The sequence below is a fragment of the Haliotis rubra genome, unplaced genomic scaffold (genome assembly GCF_003918875.1).
Source record: "Haliotis rubra isolate DU_JTF1 unplaced genomic scaffold, ASM391887v1 Scf108, whole genome shotgun sequence".
NCBI lineage: Eukaryota > Metazoa > Mollusca > Gastropoda > Lepetellida > Haliotidae > Haliotis > Haliotis rubra.
In genome coordinates, this window is record NW_025764981.1 from 65784 (window position 1) to 77590 (window position 11807).

Genomic DNA, 11807 nt, shown 5'->3' on the forward strand with positions numbered 1-11807 from the left:
GTTTGCTTCTTTTTGTTATCCTCAGGCCCCACTCCAGCCCTCTTCGTTCTCCTCTTCATCCTTCTCTCCTATACCTTATACCTATTTTTCGTCTACCTGCTTTTCCTTATCCTCTCACTTCACCGTCGAGGTACCCCCTCATTTTCATCCTGTCCATCCACGTCCCTCCCCATCATTCACAAACTCCGGCCCCTCCACACAACACCATCATCATCACAAATAACGATTGAAGCCACGTTGGCGACTATGTCCAGATCATTTGTCGTTGTCTTGGTGACACAGTGAGTAATCGCCGATGCTATGGGATTTTAAAATATATCTGATATCACCACCAGCTGTGTGAGTTAAAGTTCGAATATAAACTACTGCAAGCCTATCAACTGTCCAAGGATAATGATCTTCAGCTGAAAATGTACCCCTGACATATTTCACCCCAGAGAATTGAACTCAACAAGCGCAAATATACTCTCCCAAAAAAGAAACGCATATAGGAATTTCAACTGTATTTTTATGTTCATTTTGAAACATCTCGTAGGCTTTATGAGTCAATGAAATATAGCGAAATTGCACACTGGGAATGCAGACTTATCCGTCTTTGGCACCAATTCGAGAAATGTCCGTTTGAGTGTCACATGGAGACGTGTGGTAGCGCTGAAGTCAATACCTCGTGTGACCACCGTGGGCATCCAGAACTGCACGGCATCGCCTCGGCATCGAACGAATAAGTCTCAGAATCTCGTGTTGCCCAATCGCAGCCCACTCTGCCTGTAGTGCCTGGGTGACGGCGTCGCACCCGTCTGTCCAGGGCATCCCACAGATGTTCGATCGGGTCCGGTGATCTTGAGGGGCCAGGGGAGCACATTGATGTTGTGGTTCTGGAGGAAGTCTCTAGTGTGACGTGCTGTGTGGGGCCTCGCATTGTCCTGTTGAAACAACTCCCTCTGGCGATCAATGATTGGAAAGAGGTGTGGGCGTAGGATTTCGTCAGAGTACCGTTGGATCATCACCAAATCACTTCTCCTACGGCAGGTGATCGCTCCCCACATCATAACACTGTCCCCGGCCGAATCTGGCCACCTGGGGAACGCAAGCGTCGGCGAAACGTTCACGTCGACGTCTGTACACCCGCATTCTTCCACCGCGTCGTTCCAATAGAAATCGTGATTCATCACTGAACCAGATTCTACGCCAATTCGGTAGGTTCCAGGCCTGAACGTTGGTGCACCATTGAACTCGATGTCGACGATGTTGTTGTCGAAGCACAGGGCCAAAATAAGGTCTTCTGGCACGTAAACCAGCCTCTCTCAACCTGTTCCTGACGGTCTGTGCAGAAACCCTCCTCAATCCGGGTATTTGTCGATCGGTACTGGTCGCCGCAGCTGTTTGATGACGCAGGTGATGTACCCGGATGTAGCGATCTTGCGCCGCAGTGGTCGCTCGAGGTCGCCCACTACGAGGGGCATCTGCTACCCCATTCTGCCGGCGATATCTCTCCAAGAGCCATGAAATGGCGCTTTGGTGAACATTCATGCGTCGGGCAAGTGCACGTTGAGATTGGCCAGCTTCAAGCAAACCAATGGCTTTATGACGGTTGGCTTCACTTAGACGTGGCATTTTGCGTTCGTCAACAATATTCCTTAATACAGTGAATAATCGACAGACAGCGATCAACTTGTAAAACGTCACATAGTTTTTTCTGTTAAATCAGAGTTGTAGGTGTCCCATGGAAGGTGTCGCACGGTAGGTGTAGCGTGATAGGTGTAGCGTGGTAGGTGCAGGGTGGTAGGTGTAGGGTGGTAGGTGTAGGGTGGTAGGTTTAGCGTGGTAGGTGTAGGGTGGTAGGTGTAGCGTGGTAGGTGGTGGTAGGTGTAGGGTGGTAGGTGTAGCATGGTAGGTGTAGCGTGGTAGGTGTAGTGTGGTAGGTGTAGCGTGGTAGGTGTAGCATGGTAGGTGAACTGTGGTAGGTGTAGCATGGTAGGTGTAACGTGGTAGGTGTAGCATGGTAGGTGTAGGGTGGTAGGTGTAGCGTGGTAGGTGTAACGTGGTAGGTGTAGCATGGTAGGTGTAGTGTGGTAGGTGTAGCGTGGTAGGTGTAGGGTGGTAGGTGTAGCGTGGTAGGTGTAACGTAGTAGGTGTAGCGTGGTAGTTGTAGGGTGGTAGGTGTAGCGTGGTAGGTGTAGCGTGGTAGGTGTAGGGTGGTAGGTGTAGCGTGGTAGGTGTAGCGTGGTAGGTGTAGTGTGGTAGGTGTAGCGTGGTAGGTGTAGGGTGGTAGGTGTAGCGTGGTAGGTGTAACGTGGTAGGTGTAGGGTGGTAGGTGTAGCGTGGTAGGTGTAGCGTGGTAGGTGTAGCATGGTAGGTGTAGGGTGGTAGGTGTAGCGTGGTAGGTGAACTGTGGTAGGTGTAGTGGTAGGTGTAGCATGGTAGGTGTAACGTGGTAGGTGTAGCATGGTAGGTGTAGAGTGGTAGGTGTAGCGTGGTAGGTGTAGGGTGGTAGGTGTAGCGTGGTAGGTGTAGGGTGGTAGGTGTAGCGTTTTAGGTGTAGCATGATAGGTGTCGAATGGTAGGTGTTGCATGGTAAGTGTAGTGTGGAAGGTGTAGCGTGGTAGGTGTAGCGTGGCATGTGTAGCGTGGTATGTGTCGCTTGGTAGGTGTAGCATGGTAGATGTAGCGTGGTAGGTGTAGCATGGTAGGTGAAGGGTGGTAGGTGTAGCGTTGTAGGTGTAGCGTGGTAGGTGTAGCGTGGTAGGTGTAGCGTTGTAGGTGTAGCATGGTAGGTGAAGGGTGGTAGGTGTAGCGTGGTAGGTGTAGCATGGTAGGTGAAAGGTGGTAGGTGTAGCGTTGTAGGTGTAGGTGTAGCGTGGTAGGTGTAGTGTGGTAGGTGTAGTGTTGTAGGTGTAGGTGTAGTGTGGTAGGTGTAGTGTTGTAGGTGTAGGTGTAGCGTGGTAGGTGTAGTGTTGTAGGAGTAGTGTTGTAGGTGTAGGTGTAGCGTGGTAGGTGTAGTGTTGTAGGTGTAGGTGTAGTGTGGTAGGTGTAGTGTGGTAGGGGTAGTGTTGTAGGTGTAGGTGTAGTGTGGTAGGTGTAGCGTGGTAGGTGTAGCGTGGTAGGTGTAGCGTGGTAGATGTAGCGTGGTAGGTGTAGCGTGGTAGGTGTAGAGTGGTAGGTGTAGCATGGTAGGTGTAGCGTGGTAGGTGTATCGTGGTAGGTGTAGCGTTGTAGGTGTAGCGTTGTAGGTGTAGGTGTAGCGTGGTAGGTGTAGCGTGGCAGGTGTAACGTAGTAGGTGTAGTGTAGGCATGGTAGGTGTAGCGTGGTAGGTGTAGCATGGTAGGTGAAGGGTGGTAGGTGTAGCGTTGTAGGTGTAGGTGTAGCGTGGTAGGTGTAGTGTGGTAGGTGTAGTGTTGTAGGTGTAGGTGTAGTGTGGTAGGTGTAGTGTTGTAGGTATAGGTGTAGCGTGGTAGGTGTAGTGTTGTAGGTGTAGTGTTGTAGGTGTAGGTGTAGCGTGGTAGGTGTAGTGTGGTAGGTGTAGTGTTGTAGGTGTAGTGTTGTAGGTGTAGGTGTAGCGTGTTACGTGTAGTGTTGTAGGTGTAGGTGTAGTGTGGTAGGTGTAGTGTGGTAGGTGTAGCGTGGTAGGTGTAGTGTTGTAGGTGTAGGTGTAGGTGTAGTGTGGTAGGTGTAGTGTGGTAGGTGTAGTGTTGTAGGTGTAGGTGTAGTGCGGTAGGTGTACTGTTGTAGGTGTAGTGCTGTAGGTGTAGGTGTAGTGTGGTAGGTGTAGTGTTGTAGGTGTAGGTGTAGGTGTAGTGTGGTAGGAGTAATGTGGTAGGTGTAGTGTTGTAGGTGTAGGAGTAGTGTTGTAAGTGTAGGTGTAGTGTGGTAGGTGTACTGTGGCAAGTGTAGTGTTGTAGGTGTAGTGTTGTAGGTGTAGGTGTAGTGTGGAGGGTGTAGTGTTGTAGGTGTAGGTGTAGTGTGTTAGGTGTAGTGTTGTAGGTGTAGGTGTAGTGTGGTAGGTGTAGTGTTGTAGGTGTAGTGTTGTAGGTGTAGGTGTAGTGTGGTAGGTGTAGTGTTGTAGGTGTAGTGTTGTAGGTGTAGTGTTGTAGGTGTAGGTGTAGTGTGGTAGGTGTAGTGTGGTTGGTGTAGTGTTGTAGGTGTAGTGTGGTATTTGTAGGTGTAGTGTTGTAGGTGTAGTGTTGTAGGTGTAGTGTGTAGTGTAGTAAGTGTAGGTGTAGTGTGGTAGGTGTAGTGTGGTAGGTGTAGGTGTAGTGTGGTAGGTGTAGTGTTGTAAGTGTAGATGTAGCGTGGTAGGTGTAGTGTTGTAGGTGTAGTGTTGTAGGTGTAGGTGTAGCGTGGTAGGTGTAGTGTTGTAGGTGTAGGTGTAGTGTGGTTGGTGTAGTGTGGTAGGTGTAGTGTTGTAGGTGTAGGTGTAGTGTGGTAGGTGTAGCGTGGTAGGTGTATCGTGGTAGGTGTAGCGTGGTAGGTGTAGCGTGGTAGGTGTAACGTGGTAGGTGTAGCGTGGTAGGTGTAGTGTGGTAGGTGTAGCATGGTAGGTGTAGTGTTGTAGGTGTAGGTGTAGGTGTAGCGTGGTAGGTGTGTAGCGTGGTAGGTGTAGCGTGGTGGGGTGTAGTGTGGTAGGTGTAGCGTGGTAGGTGTAGCATGGTAGGTGTAGTAGTGGTAGGTGTAGCGTTGTAGGTGTAGGTGTAGTGTGGTAGGTGTAGTGTGGTAGGTGTAGTGTTGTAGGTGTAGGTGTAGTGTTGTAGGTGTAGGTGTGTGTGGTAGGTGTAGGTGTAGTGTAGTAGGTGTAGTGTTGTAGGTGTAGGTGTAGTGTGGTAGGTGTAGTAGTTGTGTAGTGTGGTAGGTGTAGTGTTGTAGGTGTGGGTGTAGTGTGGGTAGGTGTAGGTGTAGGTGTAGTGTGGTAGGTGTAGTGTGGTAGGTGTAGGTGTAGTGTAGGTGGGTGTAGTGTGTGTGTGGTAGTGTAGTGTAGTGTAGTAGGTGTAGAGTGTAGTGTGGTAGGTGTAGTGTTGTAGGTGTAGTGTTGTAGGTGTAGTGTGTGTAGGTGTAGTGTGTAGGTGTAGGTGTAGGTGTAGTGTGGTAGGTGTAGTGTTGTAGGTGTAGGTGTAGTGTGGTAGGTGTAGTGTTGTAGGTGTAGGTGTAGTGTGGTAGGTGTAGTGTTGTAGGTGTAGTGTGGTAGGTGTAGTGTTGTAGGTGTAGTGTTGTAGGTGTAGTGTGGTAGGTGTAGTGAGTGTAGTGGTAGGTGTAGGTGTAGTGTGGTAGGTGTAGTGTTGTAGGTGGGTGTAGTGTTGTAGGTGTAGGTGTAGTGTGGTAGGTGTAGTGTGTAGTGTGTAGGTGTAGTGTTGTAGGTGTAGTGTAGGTAGGTGTAGTGTGTAGAGTGTAGTGTAGGTGTAGTGTAGTGGTGTAGGTGTAGTGTTGTAGGTGTAGTGTAGGTAGGTGTAGTGTGGTAGGTGTAGTGTTGTAGGTGTAGTGTGTAGGTGTAGTGTTGTAGGTGTAGGTGTAGTGTGGTAGGTGTAGTGTTGTAGGTGTGTAGGTGTAGTGTGTAGAGTGTAGGTGTAGTGGTAGGTGTAGTGTGTGTAGTGTGGTAGGTGTTGTAGTGTGTAGGTGTAGTGTGGTAGGTGTAGTGTTGTAGGTGTAGGTGTAGTGTGGTAGGTGTAGGGTGGTAGGGTGAAGGTGTAGTGGTAGGTGTGTAGGTGTAGTAGGTGTAGGTGTAGGTGTAGTGTGGTAGGTGTAGTGTGGTAGGTGTAGTGGTAGTGGTAGGTGTAGTGTGGTAGGTGTAGTGTGGTAGGTGTAGTGTAGGTGTAGTGTGGTAGGTGTAGTGTGGTAGGTGTAGTGTGGTAGGTGTAGTGTGGTAGGTGTAGTGTGGTAGGTGTAGTGTGGTAGTTGTAGTGTTGTAGGTGTAGGGTGGTAGGTGTAGTGTGGTAGGTGTAGGTGTAGTGTGATAGGTGTAGTGTGGTAGGTGTAGTGTGGTAGGTGTAGTGTGGTAGGTGTAGTGTGGTAGGTGTAGTGTGGTGGGTGTAGTGTTGTAGGTGTAGTGTGGTGGGTGTAGTGTGGTAGGTGTAGTATGGTGGGTGTAGTGTGGTAGTAGTAGTGTGGTAGGTGTAGTGTTGTAGGTGTAGGTGTAGCGTGGTAGGTGTAGTGTGGTAGGTGTAGTGTTGTAGGTGTAGGTGTAACGCGGTAGGTGTAGTGTTGTAGGTGTCGGTGTAGTGTGGTAGGTGTAGTGTGGTAGGTGTAGTGTGGTAGGTGTAGTGTGGTAGGTGTAGGGTGGTAGGTGGAGTGTGGTAGGTGTAGTGTGGTAGGTGTAGTGTGGTAGGTGTAGTGTGGTAGGTGTAGGGTGGTAGGTGTAGCATAGTAGGTGTAGCATTGTTGGTGTAGCATGGTAGGTGTAGGGTGGTTGGTGTAGCGTTGTAGGTGTAGCATGGTAGGTGTAGGATTGTTGGTGTAGCATGGTAGGTGTAGCGTGGTAGGTGTAGCATGGTAGGTGTAGCATGGTAGGTGTAGCGTGGCTCACCTACCACGCTACACCTACCATGTAACACCTACCACGCTCATCTAGCATGCTACACCCATCACGCTACACGTACCATGCTACACCTACCACCTATTAAGTTCATTTAATCGTGATATTTTCAGCAATGTAGTGACTGCAGCCACGTTGAAAGATTCAGGGACAAGATCATCTTTGAGTGATGTGTTCACGATGTCCTAGAGCGGGTTCAAAATGCAACATTATTAAATTCCTATGATATTGATCCTCATTTGAAAACCTTTTCACTCCAATGCATCAAAGTGCAACAAGCGCGAATAAGGTAGGTGTAACTTTGTAGCGTGAAGAGTGGCGCATCACGTGATATTGGTATCGGTTCACTCACGAAGGTTATGTCAATATCATGTTATAGTGCTCAGTGTTGTATTTGAAGCATAATTTGCATTAAGGTTTAACTGCCATTTTTAGGTAATACAATAGCATAATAGCATTATCAGCAAGCATATTTTTCTCACATGTTGCCTCGCTATTAGTGTTTACGAGAAAAGTACTAAATCATGTCTGTTAATGTAACATATGTTTTACGTATGACGGTGCTACTGCTAAGTATTTTCAGTGCACGTGCAGCTCAGTACACGTGTCACCTTAATCCATCAAACTTAAAAAGAAATCATGATGTGATTCGTCGGAAAACAGTTAGGGATATAATGTCCAAATAATTAACATTGAAAGTTCTAAACGTCAGGTAGTTTATAACTGCTGATGTGTATTTTATATATCTTATCTTGAAAACCCCCCAGTAAATTTTAATAACATTTTGAAATAGGTCAATGGCCATGTCGTTACAGGTTCGGTTCTTACCCCAGTGTTTGTAGCGATAATGAGTGATGGAAAAGCGAATATAATCAAATTGATTAAAAGTTCTTTTTTTTTAATGACATCATAAAAGATTCTGAGTATTTAATTATGCCCTTCGGTTTATTTTCAAGGTCAGAGGATAACAATGACTTTGCCACACAGACAAACGTAATGGCACTCATGACACGAAGAAGCTGTTATCCGTAAGGTTTATCTATACTGTACTTCCAAGTTTCTAAAACGCTACAGTAACTCAAAGAAGTTCATGACTTTGCCATCTTGTTATATTTGCAACAAGCAGGAATCTGTTACCATGGACTCAGTATTGACGGAATCGATGTTAGGACCATCTGTTATACGTACCAGTGAGAACATACATCAACTTGTGGGTGAGGTGGAGGTAGGGTCTGGAAGACATTGACACACGCGGTAGCTGGCGACCATCTGTTACATGTACCAGTGAGGAAATACATCAACTTGTGGGTGAGGTGGAGGGAGGGACTGGAAGACATTGACACACGCGGTAGCTGGCGACCATCTGTTACATGTACCAGTGAGAACATACATCAACTTGTGGGTGAGATGGAGGGAGGGTCTGGAAGACATTGACACACGCGGTAGATGGTGACCGTCTGTTCACGCGGTAGATGGTGACCGTCCGGTAGATGGCGACCAGTTACATGGTGACCGTCTGTTACATGGCGTACATGTACCAGTGAGGACATACATCAACTTGTGGGTGAGGTGGAGGGAGGGACTGGGGATACATTGACACACGCGGTAGCTGGCGACCATCTGTTACATGTACCAGTGAGAACATACATCAACTTGTGGGTGAGGTGGAGGGAGGGACTGGAAGACATTGACACACGCGGTAGCTGGCGAACATCTGTTACATGTACCAGTGAGAACATACATCAACTTGTGGGTGAGGTGGAGGGAGGGACTGGAAGACATTGACACACGCGGTAGCTGGCGACCATCTGTTACATGTACCAGTGAGAACACACATCAACTTGTGGGTGAGGTGGAGGAGGGACTGGAAGACATTGACACACGCGGTAGCTGGCGACCATCTGTTACATGTACCAGTGAGAACATACATCAACTTGTGGGTGAGGTGGAGGGTGGAGACATTGACACACGCGGTAGCTGGCGACCATCTGTTACATGTACCAGTGAGGACATACATCAACTTGTGGGTGAGGTGGAGGGAGAGCCGGGGGATATTGACACACGCGGTAGCTGGCGACCATCTGTTACATGTACCAGTGAGAACACACATCAACTTGTGGGTGAGGTGGAGGGAGGGACTGGAAGACATTGACACACGCGGTAGCTGGCGACCATCTGTTACATGTACCAGTGAGAACATACATCAACTTGTGGGTGAGGTGGAGGGAGGGACTGGAAGACATTGACACACGCGGCAGCTGGCGACCATCTGTTACATATACCAGTGAGAACACACATCAACTTGTGGGTGAGGTGGAGAAAGGGACTGGAAGACATTGACACAACGCGGTAGCTGGCGACCATCTGTTACATGTACCAGTGAGAACATACATCAACTTGTGGGTGAGGTGGAGGGAGGGACTGGAAGACATTGACACACGCGGTAGCTGGCGACCATCTGTTACATGTACCAGTGGAAGAGACACACATGGCGAATCTGTTACATTACCAGTGAGGTGGGTGAGGTGGAGGTAGGGACTGGAAGACATTGACACACGCGGTAGCTGGCGACCATCTGTTACATGTACCAGTGAGAACATACATCAACTTGTGGGTGAGGTGGAAGGAGGGACTGGAAGACATTGACACAACGCGGTAGCTGGCGACCATCTGTTACATGTACCAGTGAGAACATACATCAACTTGTGGGTGAGGTGGAAGGGTGTACTGGAAGACATTGACACAACGCGGTAGCTGGCGACCGTCTGTTACATGTACCAGTGAGAACATACATCAACTTGTGGGTGAGGTGGAGGGAGGGACTGGAAGACATTGACACAACGCGGTAGCTGGCGACCATCTGTTACATGTACCAGTGAGAACATACATCAACTTGTGGGTGAGGTGGAGGTAGGGACTGGAAGACATTGACACAACGCGGTAGCTGGCGACCATCTGTTACATGTACCAGTGAGAACATACATCAACTTGTGGGTGAGGTGGAGGAGGGACTGGAAGACATTGACACACGCGGTAGCTGGCGACCATCTGTTACATGTACCAGTGAGAACATACATCAACTTGTGGGTGAGGTGGAGGTAGGGACTGGAAGACATTGATACACGCGGTAGCTGGCGACCATCTGTTACATGTACCAGTGAGAACATACATCAACTTGTGGGTGAGGTGGAGGGAGGGACTGGAAGACATTGACACACGCGGTAGATGGTGACCGTCTGTTACATGTACCAGTGAGAACATACATCAACTTGTGGGTGAGGTGGAAGGGTGTACTGGAAGATATTGACACAACGCGGTAGCTGGCGACCGTCTGTTACATGTACCAGTGAGAACATACATCAACTTGTGGGTGAGGTGGAGGGAGGGACTGGAAGACATTGACACACGCGGTAGCTGGCGACCGTCTGTTACATGTACCAGTGAGAACATACATCAACTTGTGGGTGAGGTGGAGGGAGGGACTGGAGGACATTGACACACGCGGTAGCTGGCGACCATCTGTTACATGTACCAGTGAGAACATGGTGGTAGAGGGAACTGTAATTCTTTTCTGAGGTGCCAAATTCAATACTTAACGACGATAAATCTAAGGCAGTAAAGAAACAGAAAAACGACGGTGTCGTTGACCTAAATTGCCAATCCTCGTTCAGGGCTGACTGACAGGCTCTTCCAGTGACGTGTCTGCCCCCTACGTTAAGACGCAGGTTGCCGTGAAAACAAATGATAAACAGTTTGAACACGGTTTACGTTCGGGTTAAATATCTTCTCTTTGTAATTACGTTGTAGTTACGTATGTAATTATCGTAAACCATATGCCCCTCCGTGGTGTAGTGGTTAGAGTGTCTGCCCGGAGAGCGGAAGGTCGCGGGTTGGATCCCCGACCGCGTTATACCAAAAGACGTTAAAATATGGTACTTGTCTGTCCCTGCCTTGCGCTCGGCATTAATAGGTTATAACAAGGACTGGTCGGCTCGGTGTCAGTATAATGTGTCTGAGTGGGGTATTCATGTTTCACTGCGGCATGGTATCTCAGTGGGCTAGCACTATAAACACAGCTTAAGTCTGGGCTAGTACAAGCAGCCGCACATACACATACACACGCATGCACGTCGTCACATGAGCGAAATATTCTCAAGCACGACGTTAAACCCAATTTCACCTCACCTTACCTAAGAAATGAATTTCACATTGTGGTGGTTTAATGGAGTATGGGCTGCTGAGTAAACATGACTTTATTTTTTATCGTTCAACATGATCGTCCTCCAGTATTGACAGTTGCAGGTAAACAATCTCAAGCCAGCTGTCGTTCATTTCCCGATTAACGTCAGTACATGGCGTGATTATGTCGTCAAGCACAGGCAGCCGTGATCCGGAAGCTGGCAGGGGTAATGGAGGCGACGAACGATTTAATGTGCCATGAGTGATGCTTAGACTGTTGCGAAAAGTATATTTTACGTGAGTAATTATTAAATATGTGGCTGGACATGTGAGGGCACAACTCTGTGAGGAAATGGGTGTCTACCTATGGTGGTGGCGATAGTTTATTTTGACATTAAAAATATTTTTCGAAACAAAGCGAGGGAAGTACGTTGCCAACCTTTGCTCGCTTATAGAAAACTGGTAATTTTTCTCTCTATTGCGCAACCCTATTGCCCTTTTCGACCAGTCAACCGCGTATCAAGTAATTTGCTCATGTGAGGCACTACCTTCATCTACTAATGAGTGTCAACAAATCCAGCTTAAATCCCTATACTCGTATATTAACATTTACATAAATTACAGCAGAACAGTCCATTCAAACACCACATATTATTATAATGAACGTCATCAAATACATTGTTAATCAAGCCACAACAACGTGAAATTATTTTTTTTATGTAATTTCATATTTTGAAGTTTAAGGGATGTTAATTCGATTTTTTCGCGATTTATGTGACCGGTTAGTTTGGAATACAGTGACCCAATGGTGGGTATATACTTCACACTCACGCAAAACAAAGTAGTTCCAATTTCAAACATACATAAATACATAATACATTTATCAACCAGAGTAAATTAATTAATTTAAGATAAAAAATGACGTTAAGTTACCATACGTTTCTTGTTAGAGTATTGTGGTGTTTGGTTCATTAGTACAAACTATATTACTTAGAAGAACATGGCGCATGAATACTGGAGTCTGAGCAACATTCAAAATGGAAACTGCGAGAAGTAACCGCCGCTCACTATGTACATCCCTTTGCCGGATTATTATGAGCTTGGATT